Source organism: Saimiri boliviensis, chromosome 1 (genome assembly GCF_048565385.1).
Source record: "Saimiri boliviensis isolate mSaiBol1 chromosome 1, mSaiBol1.pri, whole genome shotgun sequence".
In the NCBI taxonomy this organism is placed as follows: Eukaryota; Metazoa; Chordata; class Mammalia; order Primates; family Cebidae; genus Saimiri; species Saimiri boliviensis.
Window position 1 is genome coordinate 125,711,878 of NC_133449.1, and position 26,639 is coordinate 125,738,516.

Genomic DNA, 26,639 nt, shown 5'->3' on the forward strand with positions numbered 1-26,639 from the left:
GCTTTATGAGTGTTGGTTGATTCCTGGAACTAAACATCTAAGGATGAGAGCTTGATGACATTTCTTTTATAAGGTTTCTTGACAGCATGAGTTTTCCCCCCCTTCCCCTCTCCCCCTTGAGACGGAGTCTCGCTCTGTCACCCGGGCTGGAATGCAATGGTGTGATCTTGACTCAATGCAACCGCTGCCTCCAAGATTCAAGCGATCCTCTTGCTTCAGCCTCCTGAGTGACTGGGACTACAGGTGCATGCCACCACACCTGGCTAATTTTTGTATTTTTCAGTAGAGATGGGGTTTTGCCATGTTGGCCAGGCTGGTCTTGAACGCCTGACCTCAGGCGATCCACCTACCTTTGCCCCCACAAAGTGCTGGGATTACAGGTGTGAGCCACCATGACCAGCCAATATGAGTTCTTTCATGTATTTAAAGGGAACAAGGAAGAGTGAATACTTTACCACATTTCTTACGTACACTGGGTTTTCCTCCAGTGTGAATACTTTAATGTCTTCTAGGAGAACATCGAAAGGCAAATGCTTTCCTATATTCCCTACATTCATAGAGTTTCTCTCTAGTGTGAGTTGTTTCATGATTATACAGGTGACTGGAATGAGTGAAGCCTTTACCACATTTCTTATATTTGTATGGTTTCACACCAGTGTGCATTCTTTGATGGTTATGGAGGGAACTGTAATATCTGAAGGCTTTGCCACATTGATTCCATTCATAGAGTTTCTCCCTAGTATGAGTTTAATTATGATTATGAGGGTCGCTGGAATAAGCAAAGCCTTAACACATTCCTTATACTGATAGGGTTTTGCTACAGTATGAGATCTTTCATGGTTATAATGGGAACGGAAATATCTGAAGGCCTTACCACATTTCTTGCACTTATAGAATTTTTCTCCAGTGTGAATACTTTTGTATATTTAAGAGAGAAAGGAAAAGTGGACCTTCTCCTACATTCCCTATATTTATAGGGTCTTTTGCCAGTGTGAATTCTTTCACATATTTGACAGGACCTGGAAGAACTGAAGGCTTCCCACATTGATTGCATTTATAGGAGTTCTCTTCAGTGTGAGTTCTCTAATGGATGTGCAACAAATTGGGAAAATCAAAGGCTTTCCACATACTGAACGTTTATAATGTGAACTTTCAGTGTGTGTTATCATGTGTTCTTGAACACTGGTGAGAAATGAAGGCTTTTCCACATTGTTTACATGTATATGTCTCCTCTCCACCTTCCTCGCATTCATGATTTGTGTCCAGAATTAGGTACGATGTGCCTACGAAGGGAAGAATGGCAGGTGAAGATGTTTCTACATACACTGTTTTTACACGGCTTTTTTCCAGTAGGAATTTTCTTGTTCAAATTAAGATTTAAAATCTGGCTGAACATTTCTCCATGACGACCACCTTCTTTACTTTCACATAGTCTCGCTACCATATGACTTTTTTTGATTTATCCACTTTTTTTTTTTTTTTTTTTTTTGTTGGGGGACAGAGTCTTGCTCTGTCGCCCAGGCTGGAATGCAGTGGCAAGATCTCGGCTCACTGCAACCTCCGCCTCCTGGGTTCAAGTGATTCTCCTGCCTCAGCCTCCTGAGTAGCTGCGATTACAGGCAGCTACCACCATGCCTAGCTCATTTTCGTGTATTTAGTAGAGACTAGGTTTCACCATATTGGCCAGACTGGTCTCGAACTCCTGAACTTGTGATCCTCCTGCCTCGGCCTCCCAAAGTGCTGGGATTACAGGTGTGAGCCACCATGCCCAGCCTTCTTGAAAAATTTTTGTACTGATTTTTAGTGTTCTGGTTTTCTCATTTGTTTTCTGTAGAAGCTATGTTTCCAAAAGTTTCCCACATCACATTCCCCATAGAGATCCTTTTGGAAAGGATGCAGCAAAGCTCACCCCTCCAGGGAAAAGTTACAGTTACATCCTCAAAGGTCACTATTCAATTTCCCAGTTTCTGCCATATCTGGATGGTCTCCCAGCAGATCTCCTAGTACCTGCAGGTCACAGGACAATGGAAGCCCCAGAGGGAGCCTGTGGAGGCCTGTTGGAACAGAGGAGACTAAGAAGTGAACAGGGACATAATCTGCTTTCTGTCTCTGTGGATTTGCCTATTCTTGATACGGCATATAAATGCAATCATGCAATATGTGCCCCTCTGTGTCTGGCTTCTTTTCCTTAGTGTAATATATTTGAGGTTCTTCCAAGTTGTAGCAACCTGCATTGATTCTATAGCCAGGCGTCAGAACTTTATTTCCTTTTATGGCCTAGTGCTATTCCACTGTGTGTACCTACTACAGTTTATTTATTCCTCTGTTCTTCCACTGATGGACATTTGGGTTGTTTCCATCTTTTGGCTGTTATAAAAATTCTGCTTTAGGCAGTATACTTTTAAAGTTTTCTGCCTTTTCACCTGATGAAGATTAAAAACACTGATATTTTAAATTTGTTTGTTACAAGAGGGTTATAGAAAACTTTTTGAGTCTCCCTTCATGGTCAGTTTCCCCAACGATAGTGTACAAATACAGGATGTTCTTTAAGGGAATGCCCCGTGATTGCCCACCTGTACAGCTCACAGTTGCCAAGCATCAGGGGATTGAGCCTCCAATCAGTGTATTAGTGTCTTGCTCTTTTAAATAGAGCAGATGGCGCAGGATCCCCAGACGGCCGAGGAAAGCCTCTAATATGACTGAGATGAATGCAAATCCTGTCTCCTCCGACCGTCTTTCCTCCAGCAGCACGGACCCGGGGTCACTCTCCCCTGAGGCGGCCAGGCCTGGCTGCGGCGGCGGTGGCTGAGTAGGGGTGGAACCGGCAGCTGGGCCCTATGCAGATGGCGGGACGCTGCGGCCGGCCGGCCCCGCTCTGAGCACAGGCCAGGGGCGCGGGCGCCGGAAGCCCTGCTGGGAGGGCCGGCTGGCTGCGCAGCGGGTGGCGAGCTGCCCACTCTGAGGTCCTGGGGTCTGAGCTCAGCAGCCCTTGCTCGCGCCGGAGCTGCGGCCGCGATTTGCACGGAGCTCCGCCAGCCAGAGAGTGTCCTCGTGGGTGTTACTCCGGGCGAGGCTTTCAGCATCCCAAGGTTCTCTAGCTGCTCTAGCCTCAGCCCTGTGTTCCCACGTGGGAACGCAGTCTTCACACGAGTGGCGCTAGAATAGCTGGAACTTCAGGATGCCTTCGTCTCTCAGGGAATGTCCTGAAAACTCTGCCAACTCCCTCTGACGTGGGACGGGAACGCAGAGCTGGTGACAAGCTGTCATCGATGTTTCTGACACGTGGGCCTTGCACACACACGCTGAGAACCGTTGGCCACCCGTCAGTTGTGCGCACACGCAGTGATGAGCTGTCAGAAGTGCGCATGCGCTGCTGGGCTTACCATCTTTGCTTCGGCGCGCCTTGGCTGCTTGGCTTCGCTGGTTACTGGCTCAGACTTTGGATACAGTGGAGTTTCCTGGTTCGAGGTGGTGGCTGATCGGAGTGGCTGGGTCTTATTGGGCCCCTGAGACTGTGATGGATGGAATGGTGCTGAGGTGTCTCTAATAACCTCCGCCGTGAAAAGGATCTCTGGCTCCCGGGACGAGAAAGGCCAGGGGCCTGGTGGCTTCTTCACCCGCTGGTGGAGGAGCAGCAGGGGTGATGTCGCCGAGCCCGATGACAGCCCCTTCGCCCAGCGTGGGTACGACATCCGAGGGAAACATCTCGGTAAGCTCCACAGGGCGGTTAGCCGGGGTGACGTCTTCAGGGTGCAGCTCGTCCTTACGCCCGGGAACGTTGACTTGGATGAGAGAGACAAGATGAAGAGGTGACAGGAGCTGGACTAGGGGCAGGGGCTGGGTTGAGGCGGGGTGTACGAGAAGCGCCTCCTTCCCGGGGGAGGGGATTCGGCGTGGGGGAGCGAGCCCTCCTGTGCCCGGGGCCCTTGCTTTTCTGCCTCGGCAGGCTCCACAGCACCTGGCACAGGAAAACCTTGGAGAGGTAAATTAAGTCTATATAGCACTTTATCTTCAATGGACACATTTCAAAACATATATATATTTATTTATTTTACTTGAGGTGTATACGACATCCAGTATTTCTCCCCGTGTTATCTCTCCCCTCCCTCCCCACCTTTCCCACCTCTCACCCCATCCCTACCAGTAATTTTAGTATAATTCATTGTAAGGTGGTGATCTCTAGGAACATCATCACAGTGGAGAAACCTGAAATGTCCCAGCAGCCAACAATGAGTGAAAGGTAGGGGCGGGGCTGCCAACAGGGTGGGGCCTGGTGAGCCACGTGCCTGGGCTCCCACATCACAATGGGGGTGCGGGCGCCTCATGGAGGAGACTGTGCCTGATTGGTTCCTGGGCGTGAGGTTCGAGCTCTGGTGGTTGGTAGGGCAACCTCCTTCAGTTGGTAGAAAACACTGGAAGGAGGAACTCCCTCTGCGCTGTCTTCTCCACAATCTCCGCTCTCAGGCTTGTTGTATCTAGACCCATTTGAAATCAAGCAGGTTCCCTTCAGACCAGTCATCTCAGGGGAGGCAGCTGAGGCGGGGAGTGAGCTGTTAGTGGGGTGCAGCCCCCTAGCCAGGGGCTGGCCCTGCCAGCGTGCCTGTGTTTGAAAACGGTGAAGTGCTGAACTCTGCAGACTGGGACGTACGGGAAGGTCCAAGTTGCTGGAGCGCAGCCAAGGTGCCCCATGGGGAACACGCTGAGTCGTTGTTTGTGCCCCAAAGTCAGCCGCAGGCGAGGTCTGCGTAGGTGGCCTCAGGATCTGTCCTTCAGCTCTGACATGAATGGGGCGGTGGCAAGCAAAGGAACAGGCCAAGACCGAAGGAACAAGTCCAACACCAGTGCCAGACCCATTTGGTGCCCGAGCTGGCTGTGTGGGGCGGTGTCCGGCAGCTGTGACATCTGTGAGGCAGTGTCGAGCATAAGTGCAGACCAAGGCAGAGAGGAGCAGAGGCCGGGGAGAGGGATTATGGTGCTCCCCAATGCCAGACCCAAGCAGAGCCAGCGCAGGGTGCACTGGGCAGAACCGATCTGCAGCTATAACATCAATGAGGGGGAGGTGGTGGAAGCACCAGACCCTACTGCTGTGGAGCCTGCCCCGCGGGATTTGGGAGCGGGAGACGGCCCTGACCTGCAGCACATCAGCGACCAGGAGATGCCCAAAGGTAAGGCAATGAATGGTACTGTTTGCCCTCAGGCACGCCTCTGGCTGACACTCATACCAGTTCCCACCCCTCCCCCCACCCCAGAGGCATCCACAGCCTCGGGCTCCTCCCTCCTGCCCCCAACCAGCTTTCCCAGGCCCATGCACCAGGCAGGAGGACTGGCCCTGCCTCGTGCCTGCCCCCACCCTTCATTCTTTCTCCCTGCTGCACATGGTGGTTTCTTTCCTCCTCCCTACCCCAATGCCCAGTTCTGGCCCCTTTGTCAACCCCAGGCTGACCGAAAGCTAAGTTTTCCAAATAGAAAATGTATGCTACAGATTTCATTGCTGTAGAGGAAGTGTCTTATACAGCTCTTCTGTTGACTTTGCTTGGTCTCTTAGTTTATTTAAATGTTAGAATAATTAAGCTTCATGATGAATGCGACTTTGTAGCTGGAAGGTATGGTTCTCTCAGAATATTCAAAAATGGTGAAAGAATGAACAAAGATAGTATGTGAGTGAATTGTGCCTTTATACACAAAGCATGTAAGTACTTGTGAAAGCTTTTCCTTGTTTGGTGGTGCAAGGTACACCTCTGAGTGCTTTCACTCACCAGGTAGCAGATGGGTAGTGTTGGATGACGGCCCAAAATAGACTCTTTATATCATTTTTGGGGATTTATAACACATTTACAGGTATGTCTCATTTGACCCTGTCTCTACAAAAAAATGGTTAAAAATTAGCCAGGTATGGTGGCTTGCACCCACAGTCCCAGCTACAAGAGAATCTCTTGAGCCCAGGAGTTTGAGCCTTCAGTGAGTTATGCTGGCTCCATCTCACCATTGCACCACTCCAGCCTGGGCAACAGACTGAGACTTAGTCTGTTTAAGACATTGTTTTTGCCCAAAACAGCTCTTTGTTTTAAGTTGAAATATTGAGCCGGTGTCTGACCACAGTAATTGACCACAGCATTTCTTACTGCTTGAGACTTTCCCTGAAATGTGCTGGTAATAGCAGCCTAGAGGAAGGTGGTTAATGTATTTGATAAGTAGAGGGAGGAGGGCATATATGTGATTCATTTAAAAGTTGCATCTGTTTATTTAGGTGCAAGTTTGAAAAAGAAGTCCCAGGCCCAGCCTGGTTTTATTCCCCATGCATGGAGAGATTCTGTGATTTTTGCATTCTCCAGTAGAATTGAGATATCGGTGCCTTTATTTTCTTGACATTTATTGCTAAAAGCTTTTCTCAAGACTGTTAAAAGCGATTAAAATGGTTGTGTAGCTTTAAAAAGGATCTTTTTTACTCACCTCACTTATGACATTGTTTCCTCTTCTTCCTCTACAGGCCTTGCTTCTGACCATCCAAAGTCAAGCACACTCTTCCTGAGAAAGTATCAAATGAATGGTAAGACAATATTATTTCTGCCTTCCAGGAAAACCTAAACATTTTCTGTCTTGTGTATTACAGAGAGTATTTAGAGAAACTCAGATATTAGTTAAAAATTTTCAACTTTTCTTAGATTTGCTTGTCTTATTTTCCTATGTGATATAATTTTTTTAGTTGTCACTGTTTATGGAAACATACAGACTTTGTCTTCACACATTTCGTGACATTTTTACCAACACAATTAATTGGCCACATGATTTAGTGTAGTAGTCACTGATTTATGCCTTTTTCTTCATACGTCTTTGCCATTTTCCCCTTGCTCTGAAGAGTACATTTTAATAACAAGTGACAGGATTTAGGCCACAGCTTGGATTTCACTTGAACAAATCAAAAGAATCCATTGTTCCAGATTGGATCTGTGATTTTGGCCTCCTTTTTCACAGTGCTCTAACCACTGTCACATCCAAGTCGATGCTAGAACTTTTTCATTGGAATGTAATAGAAATGTAACACGCCCTGTGCTGTTTTCTGCATTAGCCTTAGTGTGTGAGGCTAGTGTAAAGTTTCCATATCCTGCCTGTTTTAGGATGAGAATTAGAACTGTAGGATTTTTCTGCACTGTTGCTTATGTTTCATAATGTTCTGTTATCTTACTTTATTTTCAGAAAAGCCATACACCATGTTTTCAGTTAATTTTAACAACAAGAATACAAGAACTGGGGGTTCTAGAATAACATCTGCAGTAACGCAGCACAATAAAAAAGGGGTTGTTCTCCTGCATTTTCATTGTTTGTGTGGACTTTGTCTCACTAGACCTAGTAATTTCTGGTTAGCATTGTTATATTCCTCAGTTTCTTCCAAGAGCCATGGGCTTCTCACACATAGAGTGTATGGAAGTAGAAGAAAAGTGATCCCCTGCCCCTGTCACTTCAGTGGTGAGAAATGTGTGTCAATGAGACCAGTTCAACTTCAAAGGAGGAGGCATTGTAGGGAAGAAAGTGTGGCCCAAGTCCCTCTTTGGAGCCTTTATTCTTTGGACCTTTGTTAGAACCAAATGATTGCGTGTGCTGAGGATACCCTGTTCAGTTAGGTTGGCACACTCATTTTGACATTTCCGTTTAAGATAGGCTACCTTTCAGTTGAGCAAAGACGCATTTATTTTTCCGTAATGTATGAATAGATGACCGAGAAGTCATTTGCGGTGCTTCCAGATATCCCAGTGCATCTGGAGATTGACTCCTGGCCAGAAGCTGGTTCTTAGAGCTGTCAGCTATTAGATCCTGGTAATGAAAGTAAGCTATGTGTACATGTAGAATCAGAAAACAAAACACTGCTGCGTAGGGGTTCAGAAATAGAATAGGTAAACGTTTTTATTAGCTAAATTTGTCATCTGTCCCACATTTTGGCATTTTTATGAAGGAATACTTGAGTCGGGGTAATTTATAAAGAAAAGAGGGTTTATGGGCTCACGGTTGTACAGGCTGTACAGGATGTGTGGTGCTAGCATATGCTTCTGGCAAGCGCCTCAAGAAGCTAGTAATTGTGGTGGAAGGTGAAGTCATCTTTCACATGACGAGAGAAGGAGTAAGAGAGAGTGGGAGGTGCTGCAGGCTTTTAAATAAGCAGATCAGCCCAGGTGCAGTGGCTCACACTTGCAATCCCAGCACTTTGGGATGCTGAGACGGGCAGATCACTTGAGCCTGGAGTTTGAGACCACCTCGGGCCAACATAGTGAGACCCGGTCTCTATGAACAATTTAAAAATTAGCCGGATGTCGTGGTGCGTGCATGCCTGCAGTCCCAGCTACTCTAGAGGGGAAGGTGGGAGGATCACTTGAGCCCAGGAGGTCAAGGCTGAGCATCAGAGCGAGACCCCGTCTCAGAACAACAGCAGTAACAACAATAAAACCCCATGAAGATCTTGTATGAACTCAGAGCAGTAACTCAATCATCACCAAGAGTTTGGCGCTAAGGCATTCTTGAGGGATCTGCCCCGTGATCCAAAGACTTCCCCACCTGCAACACTGGGGATTACATTTTAACACGAGATTTGGAGGGCACACACATTCCCTAATTTGTTTTGCCTTTCTTTATGTGCATGAGGATTCTTTCCTTTGAATGTAATAGAATGTGTTTGGTCAAAAAGTAAAACCGTGTTTTTAAATTTTACATTATGAGATTCATCATGCCAGATTATTTAAATGTTAAATTTTGTTTAAATTTTAAACATTTTATTTGATTTTTTAATATAGTGATAATCAGGTTTATCTTGTTTTATATAGTGATGATCAGATGATTAGCAACTACTTTCATTCTATGGTATTTTATTCTACCAGAATTGATTAGTTATATTTTTATTTTCAGTGCAAGGAAAGAGGAGAAGCTTTCGTCTATATTCTGTAAGTAAGCTTTTGAAAAGTTAAGAAACTAGTTGTTTACATTAAAAGTCTATGTGTCATGATTCCTTAGAAATGTAACAGGGACCCAGTGCTGTTAGCATGATCCTTTTTTGGTGAATTTTCTAAGTCTTTCCTATTTTCCTAAGTTTCAGATTTATGCAGGAAAGTCTTTAAGTTACTATGCCCATTTTTAAGGTTGTCTATGACATTTCAGTTAAATTTAAATAATTTGATTGTGATATAAAGATCTGCCTTAAATATTTGATCGTTTAAAATGAAATAAAATTGAAAATAGCTAAGTCCATTTTCTTCAACACTTTCTGCTGACTCCCTGTCATAGCAGCTGAAAGCGTAGCATCCTCACTCCACAGCAATCTTATTTCCCTCCCCGTTTCTTCCACCTGTAACACATTTTTAATTAAGTCATGAATTGATATTTACATGATTATGACTATGCACGTATTATTCACTTCTGAGTCATATAATGTTCTGAGTGTGCCTCCTCCTTGTACCTTCTTCATTCTTTCTCTTAAATATTTCTGATACCTGAACACTTCTGTACTTCTCCCAGATAACCTCTTTTTTCCTAGCCCATGATGGCTCAGAAAGCCAAATGTGACCATTAGCCTCTGGCTGGTCTCTTTGTTTTCACATCCTTCATTTGTGTGTGTGTGTGTGTGTGTGTGTGTGTGTGTGTGTGTGTGTGTGTAATTGATTTTCTGACTATATTCCTTTGGCTGTCTAACAACTATTCTTTCCAAGAGTTGTAACATTTGTCACATGCCTATCAAAAATATGTTTTATCTACTAAAAAATACATTCCATGTTTTTTTCTTGAAGCAAGTTTCCTTGGCCTTTTGTTATCCTCCTCAGGATGGACTGTGTTTTCCTAGGCTGCCCTGCACCTGTTGGCCTGGGAGCTCTCTCTGAAATCTTCCGGGACCACTAATGTTGGGTCCCTGAGTCCTAGACTGTGCATTGCCCTCTGCCTTGTGTTACTCCCCAGTGGTGCTGGAGCGCAGTTTCTGAGGAAAGGCTCATGTACACACATGTTTAGAGATCTGGGCTTTCTTAAAACCCCTCCTTTGATATATAGAGTATAAAATTCTAGAGTGAAAACTAAATGTCATGGCTTGAAGACATTTTTCTATTGCATTTTTATACTGTTTTGAAAGTATTGCCATTGTGTGATATGTCATATGTAATCAATGTTTCCATCTCTCAAGCTTTTAGCACCTTCTCTATTCCTGAGACTCTGAAATTGTACCACAGAGCTTGATAGGGACCTTTTAGTTATTGTGGCCATTAAGTCTACAAGAAAATTTAGAGAATTTTTCTGTGCGCTCTGTTTCATTATTATGATTTTAGTCTAATGATTCAGATGTTGGACTTCTTAGACCAGTATTTCTGCATTGATCTGTAATTTCTTCAACTCCAATTTTCCAGTTTGTCTTTTGTTCTGTTTCTTAGAGATTCTTTGACTGTCCATGCTAAGTGTTCTGAATTTTAAAAAATCACCTGAAGGCTGTTTTAAGATTTTAAAAAAAGTTTTGCTCCTGAATTTGTACTGGTCCCAGGAAATTGCTTTTTTCTGTTGTTTTGATCTCCCATTGGGGGCTTTGCTCAAATGTGTGGTGGTCTTTGGCTTTCTCTCATTGAAAGCAGGAGCTTTTTTTCACTGAGGGGTCTCACTGTAGGGATTTGGATGTTGAGGCATCTTTTCCTTTGAGGGACATCAGTGTGTTACATGGGAGAATGAGGTTATTTTTTTGCCATGGTTCAGTGTTCTTCCAAGAAGGGCCTCCCAATTTTCTGCCTGGGCAGTGCAAGCATGGCTGCTGGCTTTCCAGAAGCAGGGTTGGGAAGCAAGGTGGAGTTTCACTTTGTGCGTGCCATTTACTCCCATTTTCCAGGTTTCAGCCCTGGTAGGTCTGAGCTCAGAAACCTTCAGGTGTAATGTATTCAGAGAATACACATCCACATTCCTTCTAAGATGGGAGGACAGGTGGACCTGGGGTTCTAAGCACAGATTTACTATTGACCTTGCTGGCTCTGTTGTGTTTCACCCTACCTTCCCAGTACCATGTGCTCTGATTTTGGAGAATGTGTTGGGTTCTTCAAAATACACAGGATTGCTTGTTTCTGTTCAAGTCACTCCCTGTGGGTACCAGGGTTATGATTTCATGTCAGTTACCACTCGTCTATCTGCTCGTCACCTTGCAACACTGACTCAGAATCATCTGCTGTCAATCCTGTCTCCTGATCCTATGAATAACGTTTATTTTGTGAAGAATTCTCATGAGATTTCAGAAGGAAGAGAAAATAAATTTGTGGTCAATCCATCCTATTTAACCCAAATTTGGAACCTATTTGTAAATGTAAATCTGAGTTTAAATTGAACATAATTATGACATCAATTCAGACAATTTTATAGTTATACCTATAATAAGCATATGACACTTTTCCACTCAGGCCTTGTGTAATAATTCTATTCAAACTCTATACTTGCCATGTGGTCCCATTGCTGTGCAACTTAGATGGAGCTGATTTTATTAGCACACAAAGTATTGGAAATTTTTAAGTTAGCTAAAAGTCATTAAAAACATGTAAAACATGTCTTAGAAAAAAGTGGGGAGAAAAAAGTGATCTTGAGGGCTGGGTGTGGTGGCTCATGCCTGTAATCCCAGCACGTTGGGAGGCAGAGGCAGGTGGATCTCTTGAGGCCAGGAGCTCCGGACCAGCCTGGCCAACATCGTGAAACTTCGTCTCTACTAAAAATACAAAAAATAGCCAGGCGTGGTGGCACATGCCTTCAGTCCCTGCTACACGGGTGGTTGTGCCAGGAGACTTGCTTGAACTTGGAGGTGGAGGTCACAGCGAGTGATAGGAAATTTTAAATTAAAAAAATGGGGACAGATATCACCTAAAGCTGTACCAAGTAGTCTGTGTTTTGGTTCATTTTTCCTGTTACTGTTATTCTCATATATGGAATTTTCCTCAGAATTGACTGTTGTTATGTTAAAGTATTATACTGCCTTGCCCCTAATAGTAGTGACCTTAAGGGACACCTTCTTTCTCTTTGAATGAAAGTATCTGAATGAGTCCATTTTAATTTTTTATGCCATATTTGTTTTTGAGACAATAAGAGCATATACATGACACACATACACTGTTAATGTAATCTATAACAGAATAGCTTAAGAAAAATCAGAGTTTAGCTAGAGTTAAAACATTTCTGTCTTAAAGGGTAATTTGGTTCTTGAAATAGTAATATTGTATAAAAACATCTTTGATTTTGGTTAAAGAAGTGAATTTGCAGTAAAAAACATCTGAAGCAGCCAAATACTGTTGGACTCTCTGGATATTTCTGATTATTGGCTACTGGCAATGTTTAAATGCCGTGTAGTTTATAATCAACCCCTAGGTCTTCTCCCTACTCTGCCTTTTTTTTTTTTCTTTTTTAATAATAGCTCCTTAGTAGTAGATCCAAACCTTTTCTGTGCTTAATGTGTTTGTGAGAGACCCTGGTGAAAGAGTGTGATAACGTGATGCAAACAAACATATTAAGAAGAGAAAGGAAAGCTCATCCGAATGAGTTTTTTTCAGTTAAAATAATGGGTATTTTGTGATTTTCAATAATGCTGTTGATCTTTTCAACTATTTGGTGACTGGCATTTGGCGACTGGGATTAATTTTACGGACGAGCACTTTCTTTCTTTCTGTCTCTCTCTCACTTTCTTTTTTTTAAATTTGAGTGCAGTGGCACAGTCTCAGGTCACTGAAGCCTCTACCTCCTGGAGTGAAGCAATTCTCTGCCTTACCCTCCTGAATAGCTGAGATTACAGCCACCCAAAACCACACCTGGCTAATTTTTGTATTTTTAGTAGACATGGGGTTTCACCATCCTGTCCAGGCTGGTCTTGAACTCCTGACCCTGTGATCCACTCACCTCACCCTCCCAAAATGCTGGGATTACAGGAGTCAACCACCTCACCAGGCCAGGAGGAACATTTACTTAGCATAGTTGATGCAATTTCCGTATTGACTATTGCGCTCTCAACAAATGAATAGATACTTTGAAAGTGTTTTAGAGATACTTTATTTTCTACAGGGCTCAAAAAGTTCACTGTTCTGTCTCTGATAGCAGTGCGGATGAATTTTCACCGATTTTTATCTGTAGGAAGATTGACTTTCCAAATTGTAACTGATTTAAATATTTGTCAAGCTCTTATTGAACTCCTTAATTTCTCCCCCATTCTGTGCTCAGCAGCTGCAGGTAGGAGAGAAGGGGTCCTTCCTCCCCTGGAGAGGCTGACTTTCTCATGAGGGTGATACTCTGCAGGCAGTTATATCATGTAACACAAGGTGAAATAGACTGATGAGTACAGAAAACCAGAAACGTTTTGTGGTGTGGCTGCAGGCAAAGAGATCCCAGAAGGTGGATGAGGTCAAGCTTGCTGGGACAAAGGGGAAAGGAATAAATATTCCAGACAGAGAGCAGAACGGTTGAGGCAGGAATGTGCCATAATGTGCATCAAATAACTTAAAGAATGAAATCAATTAACTTTTGTAATGAATGTAGCGTATTCTCAGAAGTTCTCATTTGAGTAGTGTAATGGCAGTCTTATGTAAACACGAAGTGAAAGTTAAATCCCCAAAGTTGTTTTCATCATCTGGTTTTTGGATGTGAGAGAGTCTTAAAGCAGTACTTTCCCCAACCTCTTACAAGGAAACAGGCCCAGGGAGAACTACGGCCCCTCACATGTTTGGTGACTGAGCAGCTCTGGCACACACAGTCACTGACTTTGACACACTGGTTCCATCGCACTCTCTCTTGAATGCACACACTTAGGATTAGTAACTTAGTAAATGTAGTATTAGGTCTTCATTTACTGCAATCAAATGCTCTTGTGTCAATATTATTTAATGCATGACATTTTGTTGTAGTTAACGAATAACAGAAATAGTAAATCGCAGTGCTTTTTACTGCATAAGAAAAAAACATGAAATCCCATTTTAAATGTTTCCGTTTATTTATAAAGGGAATTTATAACAGAGCCTTGCCAGGTTTGATGATCGGTGTCATATCAAGGGCAGCATTTTATAACCCATTTCTCAAACATCATCTGTGAAAGTTAAGAGCCTCCAATGAGTTTCCCATAGAGCTGCACATGATACCACACTCAGGCAGGTCATGGGGTATCAAAAATACCTGAATGCTTTATTGTTTGAGATGTTGACAAAGGGAGAAAAACCACACTTTGTAAGTTCAGCCTACTGTGATATTTTTCTCTATGTTCTTTCTTCTTCAGATACCTGCGTGGCATCTTGATAGAAAATACAGCTCATGTTCCACCATATTGCTGGATAACAGCACAGTCGGCGAGCCTGATCTCAGGCACACATTAGAAAGGTAAGTACAATGAGGCTGCCAAGGGCTGAGTGAGAGACCCCCGTATGCTAAAAGCATCCCAGCCATCCTCTGTTATTTCAGCCATTTGGTTGCCCTTTTCAGCAAGCAGTTGAAGAAGTTCATGTCAATGATATATGGATTTTTCAGGACCTAAGCATGAATTTTCTGTTTCTCTTTTACTCTTAGACACTGCTTGGTAAAAGGGAAAGCCGGTTAACAAATAAGCAATCCCAAAAAAGCATGGCTCTTTATTTGATGCATTTATGTTATGACAGCGTTGAACCTAATGGACAGGAGAGGCGCTCTTTATTGGATGTTTCCAGGAAAAATTATTAGTTTTTTAGGGGCCACAGGCCTAAGATGATGGGCACTTCTTTGGAAACTACTCTTGGAAGAAGGTACAGCTTGCCCTCCGGTGGCACCATAGTATATCTGCATTTAAATGTTCCGATCATGCACCAGCACTTCATAGGCCACAATCAGAGATGCCCTTTCAAAACACCCTTGAAAGATGGGTTCCAGTGGGTTTAAAAAGCCAGGCCTACTGGAAATGTACAGGAAACATTATTAACATCTGCTTTGATTACGAGTATAGATTTTCCGAAAACAGTTTGACAGGTGGTACCTCAGAATGTTAGTCTCCTTTTCCCTGACTTGACTTTCTAGTTTATGAACATGACTAAGTTACAAGCTTAATTTTGTCTCTAATGTACTGGTTTTTAAGCTAATTTGATTAAAGTAACTTCTACTTTAATCAAAAATGGCAATTTATCCTCATAATAATGTGACTTTCCTCTCTCATGTTTAACAATAATTGAGATCCAATTGTGTTTCAGCAAGATCCGGACTCTACCTGTGCCTAAAACCCTGAGCTTTGACCTCTATGGTGTCATCACTTAATGTTTGTATTCAAATTAATTGCATCACGAATGTTTGTATTCATTAAGTCCTAAGTAAAACCCACCCTTTTTTGGCTAGAGTCCCTGGCTTCTTCTGATTTCAAAACATTCTACTGTTTCAGTATGCACTTCAAAATAGTTTTTAAGCTTACCCTTGTTCAAACGAGTGAAAGTCCTGCTTTTTCTTCCAGTGTAGTCTAAATTTTATAAGTTTTTTTAAAAACTTGAAATATATATATTTTCTTTTTTGAAGAAGGGGTTTTGCTGTGTTGGCCAGGCTGGATTCAACCTCCTGGGCTCAAGCAATACACCCAAGCCATCCTTCTAAAATGCCGTGATTACAGGCATAAGCTACCATGCCTGGACTAGAAGTCTATTTTAGAAGCACAGTAAGTTTTAAGTTTTAATTTACTGTCCAGTTTTAGAAGGGATTATTTGGTATATTCGCTTTTGATGAAATAAGGATTTACTGAGCAAGTTAATATAGCAAATTGGCTTTTAGAAAAGATTTTGAAAAATGTATTTTATGGTTAGTAGAGCATTGTTCTCAATGGAAAGAGTGAGCCATATTAAAATCACTTATACTGTTTCTTCAACATATATGTCTGCAAACACATGCATCTTCCCAGCTCCACCTCCCCTCCGTCTCCGGGCACTCACAAGCCTTTTAGGAAAATGGGGAAGTATGTGAGGCATCATTAGATGATTCTGATCCCAGATGATTCTGATCTTAACCCTAATTCAGTCATTCCCAAACTCTGCCACACATTGGAATCACCTGAAGAACTTTACCAACAGCCCTGATGCCTAAGCATAGCCAATACCAATTAAATCAGAATGTCTCCAGCTGACATTGAGGCCCTGTTTAAAGCTCCCCAGGGATCCAGTGTACAGCAAATATGGAGGCCACTGCTTCCTTTGTGTGAAAAAGTGATGGTTGTAATATAAAAATGACGTGTTTTCCCTGTCATTTGGTCTTCTTTCTACCCATAGGGCCTTTCCTCTGGGCGAGTCATTTCTATCAATGTGTGCACATGCTTCAATTTCTACCATACCATAGTGTTTTGTGAACACCTGCAGTTCACAGGAACAGTGTTCAGGGACCTTGGGCAAATCCGTTTTAAGCCTTGGTTCTCTTCATTGTAAAATGGGTGGTGCATGGAGTGTCACGTGAGGTTCGGTGGTCCTTGTCAGCATGTAACTTCAAATTCTGTGATCTTCAAATATGGCGATGAAACTGTTGGAAGCACTATAGAAATATCTAACTTAGATGGTAATAATGTTGTCAGGCCTACTTTTTACAACTCCAGTTGGCCTTCTCAAATTATTCTGAGCCTCATTTTAAATGTTGAGGGTGAATGGAAGGACAGAACTTATCCAAGAGAAGCCCTTGTGTCCTGACACTCAACATCTGTGGAGGTCTTTGGAACACAGTAACATACATCCGAAGAGTTGCGTTTGTTCATTCATATTTTGTTTAAACGAATGTGGAAGTACCTGTCATTTATATTGTATGACGTGGTGTTATGCTGTGTGTTTAGTACTGCTTATTTTAGGAGAGCTACAAGTGTCATCGATTTTTGGATGCATTATAAAGTTTACTAATCAATTTTCTGCTAATCATGCATAGGTGATTTTAAATTACTTTATTTGGTATAAAGCACATTCATTTTGTGCTTTTGGGGAAATAATGACAAATGGGTGAGTAGGTGATGGTGAACGAAATCAGCCGAAATGCAGGGCCTAGCAACTTAAAAAGCAAAACACTACTGCGTGGCCTAAATGTAAGCATATGTACACATAGATATAAGTAACTTGCACAGAATGAAAGGTTCTGTGGGCAGAAGAGCTAATGACAGAAAAAAATATGTCATTATTTATACCTAATAACCCTCTGCAGACACAAGTCTTCCAACAGCGTATTGCCTAGCATTTTGGTTCTCCTCTTTTTGCTGTAAATCCAGGGGACTAAAACAAAAGGAAAGTGCTCACATGGTACTGTTCTGAATACAGGATTTCAGGGCCACTGGGAGGGGTCCCTCCCCTACCCTTTAGAAATGTATCTTCAGGCCTAACAAATGATAAAATCAGTTCTTACAATTTCTTTTTCCCTCCGCAGTGTGACTTTGGCAATATATTACAACATAAAGCACAGGTGAGCTCTTTGAAAGTTGTCTTGTTATTCCAGCTCGTCACTTTGTGTCATAAGAAACATGGTGTCAGGTCATAACTCTAGACATTATAACCTGTAGAGTGCTTATTTTACAGTGTTACAGTGAATGAGTTGTGGGATTTTGGGTCCATATGACTCTTTTAACTCTTAAGTCATTAAGGGTTCCAAAGTGTATTTATGTCTTTGCAGTTTATTTGTGAAGAAGCAGTAAAGAGATGCCCTTGCCTCACACAAATATATAGTAGGATAAAGGTGTATTTTTAAAGCTTTCAGGTAACTGTGGATATTCTTTAACCCCACCAAAACTCCAGAAATGCGAACTGATTAAAAGAATTACAGCGGGATTGTACATATCAATGAATTCATTCACTAGTGGTCACTGACCTTTCTTCTACAATAAATGGACCTTTCCTCTTACTGGCTTTTACAATATTATGTATTGGCTGCTCGGTTTATTTATACTGTCAAATACTCACTTTCATTAGTATCACCACCATTATAAAAATATCTTAAAATATGGAGATGCTGTCAAGCTCACAGTAGTTGGTATGAGTTTTCAAAATCTTGATTTTTAGCTTGAAAGTTTTAGCTTTATTATAGACAACACATACTTATTATTTTCCTTGAAATGACAGACAGACTCACTTGACTTAATTTTTTGGATAATAGTCAGTTGTGCTTTCAGATAAAAATGGTGTTGTGTAAAAATTTGGCTTTTTCAGCTCACAATTAAATCACAAGTGCTTTTGTTTCACATGACCATACTTCAGTATGCAGAAGCGCTTTATGTGAACTTTCTACTTAGAATATTAAAAGGAGAGGTCAAAATTTAACAACAACATTAATTTTTACTGTTTCATCAAGGACATTCTTCAGTGAAACATGCTACTTTAATAAAAACTGCAAGGGGCAGTGAAGAGTCGAATGAATACTGGTATAATTCGGTACCACTGCCCTTATTCATACTGAGAAACCATCAGTTTTATCCACTTTTGCTTTTAAACAGTCATTACAAGTGTTGAACAGGGAGAAAGCAATCAATATCTTAATACTTCAAAAAAGTAACAAATTATTAGTGTGTTTTATTTTCAATCAGCTTCTCAGGTTGAATTAATATTCTTGCAAGATCAGTTTGGGCCATACATGGTGGTTGACACCAGTAATCCCTGCACTTTGGGAGGCCAAGGTGGGAGAATTACTTTAAATCAGGTGTTTGAGACCAGCCTGGGCAATGTGGCAAGACCCCATCTATCAAAAAAAAAAAAAAAAAAGGAAAAGAAAAAGAAAAACATTAGTTGGGCATGGTGGTATGAAAATTTTGTCCCAGCTACTTGGGACGCCGAGGCAGGAGGATTGCTTGAGACCACGGAGTCAAGCCTGCAGTGAGTCAGGTTTGCACCACTGTGCTCCATCCTGGGTGAAAGAGCCAAACAATGACAACAGTAACAATCAGTTTTGACATCATGGGTCTTCTAGGAAATCTCAGGGGTCCACAAACCACACTGGGAGAACCACTGGTTTCCTAAATGATCACATAATGTGTTAGTTTTTAAAGTTCATTAAAGACTGGCTTCTTTTAAAATGAAAAGGCAATTAAGTCTGTAACTCATACTACATCAGCAAACAAAGTATAATAAAGAAAGATATGGAAATCTTACTTGATTCTAAAAATTCTAAAATCTTTATTGCCAACAACTACTGCTTTCTAAAATGTTCTTGTATTCCACCATGAGGTTAGAGGAGTAAAAACAGATACAGCTTATTACCATTGCCTGTTAGCGGGAGTCAGTATTTAAAGGCAAGTCTGGCTCATCAATGTCGAAAAGACTTTCCAGTTCAGAACGTGATGTGCTGATGAAAAAGAGGCCAAGGAACCCTCTGAAGGCCATGATCCAGGAGAAAAATTGGCAACAACTGTTTTGGTGAACAAACTTTACCAAAGCAAACAAGAAGTATCTCCCTCCACCCTCCACGCCCTATTAACAATTCCTGAATCAATTTCTTAAATGCACATTCTTCTTTTATAGATATGCAAATAGATCTCTGGCTATTTTTGATGAGACGATACATCCACTTTCAGTAAGTGTCACTTTCTCTGAGGTTCTGTGTATGTCTTACAGAGTTGTGTTTATTTCATGATGAAGTCAAAATCATCCACCATTAGGTCTTCGCCAAATTATGTCTAATCATGTTATGTAAGGAGTGTGTAAATTGGACACACTGGAGTCAGAGCTGACTTACAGCTTTGCTTAATTTGTGCACTAATGGGAATAAACATAACATCCAAATAACAAAATGTGTCATTTTAAAAGATAATTTTTTATAACAGCAAACAATATAAATAATTGTAAGTAGTCCTAACAAATATGCACAAACTCAGAATTAGAAAACAATTTAAATTTAAATTTGTTTAAACACTATAAAAACTTAAAAACATCCTTCTTCAGGCATATGATAGCCAAACGGGGCCACCTTAGCACGTATGTTCACAGAAAACCAAAAATATTTTACAATCCCACTGTTTATATTCTTAAAACTAAAAGACATTTTATCCCAGCAAGATTATTGTAAGGGACACGTGGGCACAAATTTGAACATTCCCATCTTAAGAGTACTTAGGAAGTTTTCTTGTATGAATATTTATGTTGCCTTTTGTCTTCTTTCAGCAAGAAGAGATTCCAGGGAAATCCTTTGAGGATGATCCCACACGCAACTGCATATTCAGATATTTCTGTACTCTTTTTCTAGTCACAAAACTAACAGCTCCATGTGCAATCGTAGCATTGGTAAGCTATTTCTTGTCTATAAAGCATCTCTAATAACCGGTCTCCTAAACAGCACATGACCATGTTTCTAAATAAAAGTCAGTTCCTAAAGTTATCGTCAGATCTTTTAAGAGAAAGCTCTGCAAGCAAAGTAAATACGCATATTAGAGTTTGATCATCATCGTGTTTTAAAATGATGCCATTGCTTTTCTTATCACAGAATAGTTGCTACTAAAAGCAGCAGGAGAGACTTCTGGTTTCTCCCTCAAGAGATTCCAATGCAGGTCTAAGCTGAGTTCCAGGCTGTATTTCCCCCCAGCTCTGACATGGAGGTGCTGCTCTGAATGCTTTGTTGTTCCTGGTGACCTCTTGTACCTGCTCGGGAAATTGCCCGGGCATGTGGAACCAGTAAGAATTGGACACGGGGGTGTGAGTCCGTCCTGAGTGGCTGTTCTTTTGAGCAGTCGTCGTTTATCTCCGTCCGCCTTCTCTTCCACCTAAGTGCGTGTCGCCACCCGATGGAAGATTCGATGGACATGGACATGAGCCCCCTGAGGCCCCAGAACTATCTTTTCGGTTGTGAACTAAAGGCCGACAAAGATGATCACTTTAAGGTGGATAATGATGAAAATGAGCACCAGTTATCTTTAAGAACGGTCAGTTTAGGGGCTGGTGCAAAGGATGGGTTGCACATTGTTGAAGCAGACGCAATGAATTACAAAAGCAGTCCAATTAAAGTAACACTGGCAACTTTGAAAATGTACAGCCAACGATTTCCCTTGGGGGCTTTGAAATAACACCACAGTGGTCTTAGGATTGAAGTGTGGTTCAGGGCCAGTGCATATCAGTGGACAGCACTTAGTAGCTGTGGAGGAAGATGCAGAGTCAGAAGACGAGGAGGAGGAGGATGTGAAACTGAAGTATGTCTGGAAAGCGGTCTGCCCCTGGAGGTGGTAGCAAGGTTCCACAGAAAAAAGTAAAACTTGCTGCTGATGAAGATCATGATGAAGAAGATGATGGTGATGATGATTTCGATGATGAAGAAACTGAACAAAAAGTGCCAGTGAAGAAATCTATATGCGATACTCCAGCCAAAAATGCACAAAAGTCAAATTAGAATGGAAAAGACTCAAAACCATCATCAACACCAAGATCAAAAGGACAAGAATCCTTCAAAAAACAGAAAAAAACTCTGAAAACACCAAAAGGACCTAGTTCTGTAGAAGACATTAAAGCAAAAATGCAAGCAAGTATAGAAAAAGGTGGTTCTCTTCCCAAAGTGGAAGCCAAGTTCACCAATTATGTGAAGAATTGCTTCCGGATGACTGACCAGGGGGCTATTTAAGATCTCTGGCAGTGGAGGAAGTCTCTTTAAGAAAACAGTTTAAACAATTTGTTAAAAATTTTCTGTCTTATTTCATTTCAGTAACAGTTGCTGTCTGGCTGTCCTTTTTATAATGCAGAGTGAGAATTTTCCCTACCGTGTTTGATAAATGTTGTCCAGATACCATTGTCAAGAATATGTTGTCCAAAATGCCTGTAGTTTTTAAAGATGGAACTCCACCCTTTGCTTGGTTTTAAGTATGTATGGTATGTTATGATAGGACATAGCAGTGGTGGTCAGACATGGAAAGGGTGGGGAGACAAAAATATACATGTGAAATAAAACTCAGTATTTTAGTAATAATAATAAAAAAAAAGACTTGGACACGGGCTTTGCTAGTTAGCCTGCCAAGCCATAGCTACGTCCTTACCTCTACATGGTTCTCACAGAATTCCTGTGGTGAGACTCATTCTGAATATAAAGTCCTGTTCAGATGGCTGGGATTATTTGACCCTCCCCACACTAACCTGTAGAGGAATGTCAATCACACAGCCTGGAGAGAAAGGATACTTAGAGCAGTACCCTCTCCTTTAGCATCTGGCTAGAGTTGACGGTCGAAGGCTTCTGCTGGGCACCTGCATAGAAACCTCTCTGTGAGCACTGGATCAGATGCAGGTCATTTAATGGAGCTGCAGCCATTGGGAATGCTCAGCACATGCTGGAGGGAAGCAGGAGTGGTACTTCCAGATGGAGAGAGAGAGAGCTGATGCTGGAGGGAAAGCTGGATTGGAAGAAGGGGGAGTTCACTATACAGGCTAAATTTGGTGTGCCTGTGAGATAGCAGAGTGACGTGTGCAGTCATTGTTTGAATCTAAAGGACTGGAGCATGAATCTGAGCAGTGCAGTCATGATTCGGATGTATGGGACTGGAGCATGAATCTGAGCTGGAGGTAAGGAATGAAGAGTAAGAGTAGCTGCTCAAGGTGAAGCACGATGGCTCACGCCTGTAATCCCAGCTCTTTGGGAGACCAAGTCGGGCAGATCACCTGACGTCAGGAGTTCAAGGTCAGCCTGGCCAACATGGTGAAACCCTGTCTCTTCTAAAAAATACAAAAAAATTTACGTAGGCGTCGTGGTGGACACCTGTAATCCCAGGTACTTGGGAGGCTCAAGCAGGAGAATCTTTGGAACCTGGGAGGCAGAGGTTGCAGTGAGCCAAGATTGCACTACTGCCCTCCAGCCTGCACAACAACAGCAAAACTCTGGGGGTGGGGGGCGGGGGGAAGAGTATCTGCTAAAATACAAAGAAAGTGTTTAGAATGAAAGTGGACAAGCTAGACATGGTGGGACATGCCTATAGTTGCAGCTACTCAGGAAAAGGGGAAGAAAAGAGAAGACGGACAAAAGATAGCTCTGTAAAGCCCACCAGCATGTGAGGGACAAGCCCCCAGCAAAGTGGCCAGAGTGGGAGGAGGAAGAACAGGAAAAAATGATAAGAACAAAGGGTTCGCGATAGGAAACGCTGTGGTCACAGTGCTACAGGCTGCCAAGAAGGTCCCCATTCCATAAGCACCCCTGGGATGCCAGCCCTGTGCCACTCTTCTAAGTGCTGGGGTAGAGAAGAGGACAGGTGGAGCACAGTCCTTGTCTTTATGAGGCATTTGTTTTAATGAGGAAAGCAGTTCTTATTTTAGGTAATGGCAAATAGCAAAATGATAAAGCACGATTCAGAGAGAGTGTAATGGGAGGGGCTCGCTTTCTCAGATAGAATGATCAGGAAGAGCCTCTCTGGAGAGGTCACATCTGAGCAGTGACCTGACTATAAAGCGAAGATGATAAGGAGCTGGCATTAAAGGCAGCGGGATGAGTGCCAGGACTGAGACAGGAGCACATTTCATGTGTGTTCCAGGAACAGACAGCAGGGAGCCCGTGTGGTGAGAGAAATGAAGGACAGAATGGAAGAGATGCGGCCGCACAGGCGGAGCCGTCGCTCGCAGGGCCCTCTGGCTTGCAGACCAGGGGACCAAGTTGAGGTCTTATTCCAGTTTGAAGTGGGGACTAATGGTAGATCTCGAGCAGGGGAGTGCAGTGTTCTTAATTTAGAGGGTATCCCAAGTGCTTTGGGGAGAGTAGACCATAGTTGGGAGGAGGGTTGGGGCAGAGAAGAGGACTAAGAAGCAACTAGGCTGTTACAGGTGAGCCGTGACACGTGGCGGCCCAGAACCTGAAGCAGGCAGCCTGCCAGCGAAGGTAGCCATAGAGGATTGCACGGGGATTGGAGGAGGGCAACGCACATGTAAGTGTTAGTCCCCAGGAGCAATGGCAATTCCCTGGAGAAGATTAGGGCCAGGTTGGGGAGTGGAGCCTTGGGGTGAAGGGCCCCGGTTTGTGGGTGTGAAGACTGCGGGGACCTCGGTAAGAGGAGTGTCAGGTGAGTGATGAGGAGTGTCAGGTGAGTGATGAGGAGTGTCAGGTGAGTGATGAGGAGTGTCAGGTGAGTGATGAGGAGTGTCAGGTGAGTGATGAGGAGTGTCAGGTGAGTGATGAGGAGTGTCAGGTGAGTGATGAGGAGTGTCAGGTGAGTGATGAGGAGTCTCAGGTGAGTGATGAGGAGTGTCAGGTGAGTGATGAGGGTGGGGGATGGTTAAGGAGAGCTGGGAGGTGAGGAGCAGCCACCAGGGCATGACACTGTGAGCAAATGAGAGGATGTCCTGGGGGAGCTGGGGGGAGCGGGATGGGAACAGGCAACACATTTGTATTGCGGAAAATCTCTGGCAGAGAGGGAGAGAGTCTTCAAGAAGAGGTGAATTGGGGAACAGTGTTCTGCAAAAGTGGGATAGGATCCATCATGCTGATAGAAGAGTCGGTGTTAAAACAGGAACTTTCTCACTGACCCAGGAGGGCAAGTGGTATCGACAAGTGTCAGCAGGTCACTGGCTTAGCAGTAAAGGTGACAGGAAGTTGAGGGCTCGCCAGTGCTGTTTCAGTGCTCTCTCATGAGTCCTGTGGAGTTGAACCCTGGGAGGGAGGGTTATTCCTTGGATACCCGACAGTGCAGAGTTTTGGAGAAAGGGAGCAGCATCTGTCATAAGAACATGTCATGTTCAAGGGCCATGTGATTTGGAAAACACAGTTGACTCTGGAGAACATTGCCAGATCTGAGCCGCCAATCTGATCATGTTCAGACAATAAATGAACTCTCTTAAGATGAACTGTTTTTTTTTTTTTTAATTTTTCACCTTGATACAAAGACTTCAAGTAGCATAGAGACATACTCTTCTACAGAGCACCCTCTGAGGTAGCAACACCTCACAGCTTACCTCTGTAACCTTCACTCAGCTGGTTCCTCACCCAGTCCTTTATAGGATAGAGATTGGATAGATAGAGAATACTTTCTGTAATACTCTGAGATTATCTCACAAACTACTTGACAGGTTTAGTGGCACCCCAAGGATACAGAGGCCGGCAACTCTCTCTGCCTTCAAACCCCCAGAATTGACTGAATGCAGATACTGTAGGATAAGAATAAGTTTTCGTGAAGTAATCGTGGAGTCATGGAAAATAGGGGCTGTGAGCAGGGCCCTCCATTCATTCACATGCGTTCCTCATCAAGGCACTAAATACAGGGACTGTTTCTCAGCAACAGAGATCTGCCCTTGTCATGCTGTCTGCCCGGCAGCACTGGGAGGCACTCTTGACCTGCAGTTCCTAAGCCTGTGTCCCAAAAGCAAGTTAGTTATTGTGAAAAGGAGAAGACAGCAGTGTTGTCAGTATGACTTGGGTGCTACACATTCGAGCCTGGCACACCTGGAAAATTCCTGTCTACCTGCCAGCCAGGTGTGACGCTGCACGCGCATGGTACTGTAGTGTTTCCTGAACAACCTTAATCTTCATGAGGCCTGTGTTTGTGCTGCCTTTCATGAGCGTGAAGGTGCTGAAGGTGCCTTTCTTCATGCTCACATCCCTGTGAGTGAAACTGGCATGGAAATTTCTGTGGGCAGAGTATGCTGCCGAGCTATCTGACCGTGACTGTGACTTGGCCTCTCGCTTTGTCTGAGCAAAGTCTCTGCAGAGCATAAGAATAAAAGGCACTTACTTTCTGGCCAAAACCAGAAGTCTTTCATTCTTAAATGTTCTTATCACCACACTGAAACAGAACTGAAATCAAAGACAAGTGCTCTCTTTTGCAGGTGTACATCGAACGCCTTTTAACTAATGCTAACATCGATCTTTGTCCTACTAATTGGAAAAAAATTGTCCTGGGAGCCATGCTTCTGGCCTCCAAGCTTTGGAGAAGTCATCGTCTGTGGAGTGTGGATGACAGCAAAAATCCCAAGGATGTTGCAGTTGAGGCAATGTGAGTTTCTAAGGTTTTGGCTAACTTTGTGATCATTTTCCATGCCTCATTTGCTCTCCAAGTTATCACTGTAAGAAAGATCTTCATAGGTTTCATTGTGCAGATAAAGGAAATAGGCATGAGACCACAGACTTCAATCTATCCAGCTTTAGTATAACAGTTTAAATTTTCCACCATGAATGGATAAGTCTTGATGCGTTATTGTTGTAATAACTGACTGATAAACTGAAAAGTGTTTTTCTGATTTTTTGGGAAACCTCTTACAAGCGTGCTGTCAGAATGACACAGTACAGTAAATATCTTTATAGCTTTTTAGAAGCTGCCTGCCAGTTTCAGTCTCCTTTGAAGGGGCAAACATCAGGCCTTTGAATTAATTGGCCACAGTTAAGGTCTTAAGGCCTCTGGACTATGCAGAAGTTACAGCTTTAACCTAAGTCAGCCATTGTGTATTTGCCTTTGCTGGTCCTTGTCTCCCCCTTTAATCTGAAGATCTGTTTTTATAAGAACCTTGAGATATGATGTTAAATAGCTACAGACTTCTGTGCCTTGGCTCCTCCCCACTGGGATCCTGGCATGTGTTTGGAAATCCATCTGATGAGTTAGAAGCTTCTGTGTTCACCTCCCACAGTGTGAGAAGCATTTCTGGGGCATCACCCGATGCCCACCACACTCACAGGCTCCATGGGTACTCAGACATTCACAGTAGCAGGCTGGGGGCCAGTAGTTGTTTATGAGAGTGCGGGGAGCATTGTGGGGTCATGGGATCCCTCCCAGTTGCACC

General features: G+C 43.1%; 1 long non-coding RNA gene and 1 pseudogene across 1 annotated transcript; both read left to right on the forward strand.

The window, feature by feature from the left end:
* The first annotated feature begins 18,873 nt into the window (after positions 1-18,873).
* LOC141581724 (uncharacterized) lies at positions 18,874-25,756 on the forward strand. The gene is made up of 3 exons (XR_012514483.1): positions 18,874-19,491; positions 20,079-20,198; positions 25,692-25,756. It is a non-coding gene; the product is annotated as an uncharacterized LOC141581724 (long non-coding RNA).
* Positions 20,624-21,537, forward strand: LOC141581702 (nucleophosmin pseudogene; annotated as a pseudogene).
* Positions 25,757-26,639: the final 883 nt, after the last annotated feature.